The sequence below is a fragment of the Pseudophryne corroboree genome, chromosome 2, assembly GCF_028390025.1.
Source record: "Pseudophryne corroboree isolate aPseCor3 chromosome 2, aPseCor3.hap2, whole genome shotgun sequence".
Lineage (NCBI taxonomy): Eukaryota > Metazoa > Chordata > Amphibia > Anura > Myobatrachidae > Pseudophryne > Pseudophryne corroboree.
In genome coordinates this window covers 57,407,616-57,410,895 of record NC_086445.1, presented here as the reverse complement: position 1 = coordinate 57,410,895, position 3,280 = coordinate 57,407,616, and positions in this window count along the sequence as shown.

Here is a 3,280-nt window from a genome sequence, read left to right as displayed (position 1 = left end):
ACAAACTTCAAAGTGCAGCACTGACAGCAGCAGCAGCAGGAAGCAGTCACTGCTCAGATGCCCTGTGAATGGCTGTGCCTCCCAGGCTCCCACCCTATTATCTGCTGCGTCATTGCTGCTCCATTCATTGGCTGCAAGGAGTGACAAGACTCTGAGTCATTGATTCAGTCTCCCGCCCAGAGTGGGACTGACAACGAATCTCTGACTCTTTCTGTGTGCGGTGCACAAAGTATACACACAGAGTTCAGTCAGTCAGTCAGTGTAGTGTATAAGTAGGCTTGCCATAATAGCTCTTTAATCCGGGACACCTATGAATTACACTGGCTCTGCGGCGTGGTTAAATTCAAAACTGCATTTCCCCTGGTTTTAGTCAGCCACACAACCTGTGTAAATTATAGGTGTCCTGGAGTAAAGGGATATTATCGCAAGCCTATATAAAAGGATCCTGAGGAGGGAGAGACAGGTTTACCTCAGGGAAGTTGACGGTAGTGCAGCAATATTTCTCTAACGTCCTAGTGGATGCTGGGGACTCCGAAAGGACCATGGGAAATAGCGGCTCCGCAGGAGACTGGGCACAAAGTAAAAGCTTTAGGACTAGCTGGTGTGCACTGGCTCCTCCCCCTATGACCCTCCTCCAAGCCTCAGTTAAGATTTTGTGCCCGAACGAGAAGGGTGCAATCTAGGTGGCTCTCCTGAGCTGCTTAGAGTAAAAGTTTAAATAGGTTTTTTTATTTTCAGTGAGACCTGCTGGCAACAGGCTCACTGCATCGAGGGACTAAGGGGAGAAGAAGCGAACTCACCTGCGTGCAGAGTGGATTGGGCTTCTTAGGCTACTGGACATTAGCTCCAGAGGGACGATCACAGGCCCAGCCATGGATGGGTCCCGGAGCCGCGCCGCCGGCCCCCTTACAGAGCCAGAAGAGTGAAGAGGTCCGGAAAATCGGCGGCAGAAGACGTCCTGTCTTCAATAAGGTAGCGCACAGCACCGCAGCTGTGCGCCATTGCTCTCAGCACACTTCACACTCCGGTCACTGAGGGTGCAGGGCGCTGGGGGGGGGGGCGCCCTGGGACGCAATGAAAATACCTTAAATGGCTAAAAATACATCACATATAGCTCCTGGGCTATATGGATGTATTTAACCCCTGACAGTTTTCCCACAAAAAAGCGGGAGAAAGGCCGCCGAAAAAGGGGCGGAGCCTATCTCCTCAGCACACAAGCGCCATTTTTTCCTCACAGCTCCGTTGGAGGAAGGCTCCCTGACTCTCCCCTGCAGTCCTGCACTACAGAAACAGGGTAAAACAAGAGAGGGGGGGCACTAAATTGGCATATTAATATATACAGCAGCTATATTAGGGAAAAACACTTATATAAGGTTATCCCTGTATATATATATATATAGCGCTCTGGTGTGTGCTGGCAAACTCTCCCTCTGTCTCCCCAAAGGGCTAGTGGGGTCCTGTCCTCTGTCAGAGCATTCCCTGTGTGTGTGCTGTGTGTCGGTACGCTGTGTCGACATGTATGAGGAGGAAAATGGTGTGGAGGCGGAGCAATTGCCTCTGTTAGTGATGTCACCCCCTAGGGAGTCGACACCTGACTGGATGGTCTTATGGAAAGAATTACGTGATAGTGTCGGCACTTTACAAAAGACTGTTGACGACATGAGACAGCCGGCAAATCAGTTAATACCTGTACAGGCGTCTCAAACACCGTCAGGGGCTATAAAACGCCCGTTACCTCAGGTCGATACAGACACTGACACGGACACTGACTCCAGTGTCGACGGTGAGGAAACAAACGTATTTTCCAGTAGGGCCACACGTTACATGATCACGGCAATGAAGGAGGTTTTGAACATTTCTGATACTACAAGTACCACAAAAAAGGGTATTATGTGGGGTGTGAAAAAACTACCCGTAGTTTTTCCTGAATCAGATGAATTAAATGAGGTGTGTGATGAAGCGTGGGTTTCCCCCGATAAAAAAAAAAAAAACTGCTAATTTCTAAAAAATTATTGGCATTATACCCTTTCCCGCCAGAGGTTAGGGCGCGTTGGGAAACACCCCCTAGCGTAGATAAGGCGCTCACACGCTTATCAAAACAAGTGGCGTTACCGTCTCCTGATACGGCCGCCCTCAAGGAACCAGCTGATAGGAAGCTGGAAAATATCCTTAAAAGTATATACACACATACTGGTATTATACTGCGACCAGCAATCGCCTCAGCCTGGATGTGCAGTGCTGGGGTGGCTTGGTCGGATTCCCTGACTGAAAATATTGATACCCTGGACAGGGACAATATATTATTGACTATAGAGCATTTAAAGGATGCATTTCTATATATGCGAGATGCACAGAGGGATATTTGCACTCTGGCATCAAGAGTAAGTGCGATGTCCATTTCTGCCAGAAGAGGATTATGGACGCGACAGTGGTCAGGGGATGCGGATTCCAAACGGCATATGGAAGTATTGCCGTATAAAGGGGAGGAGTTATTTGGGGTCGGTCTATCGGACCTGGTGGCCACGGCAACGGCTGGAAAATCCACCTTTTTACCCCAAGTCACCTCGCAGCAGAAAAAGATACCGTCTTTTCAGGCTCAGTCCTTTCGTCCCCATAAGGGCAAGCGGGCAAAAGGCCACTCATATCTGCCCCGGGGCAGAGGAAGGGGAAAAAGACTGCAGCAAACAGCCTCTTCCCACGAACAGAAGCCCTCCCCCGCTTCTGCCAAGTCCTCAGCATGACGCTGGGGCCTTACAAGCGGACTCAGGCACGGTGGGAGCCCGTCTCAAGAATTTCAGCGCGCAGTGGGCTCACTCGCAAGTGGACCCCTGGATCCTGCAGGTAGTATCTCAGGGGTACAAATTGGAATTCGAGACGTCTCCCCCTCGCCGGTTCCTGAAGTCTGCTTTACCAACGTCTCCCCGCGACAGGGAGGCGGTATTGGAAGCCATTCACAAGCTGTATTCCCAGCAGGTGATAATCAAGGTACCCCTCCTACAACAGGGAAAGGGGTATTATTCCACGCTGTTTGTGGTACCGAAGCCGGACGGCTCGGTGAGACCCATTTTAAATCTGAAATCCTTGAACACTTACATACAAAGGTTCAAGTTCAAGATGGAGTCACTCAGAGCAGTGATAGCGAACCTGGAAGAAGGGGACTATATGGTGTCTCTGGACATCAAGGATGCTTACCTCCATGTCCCAATTTGCCCTTCTCACCAAGGGTACCTCAGGTTTGTGGTACAGAACTGTCACTATCAGTTTCAGACGCTGCCGTTTG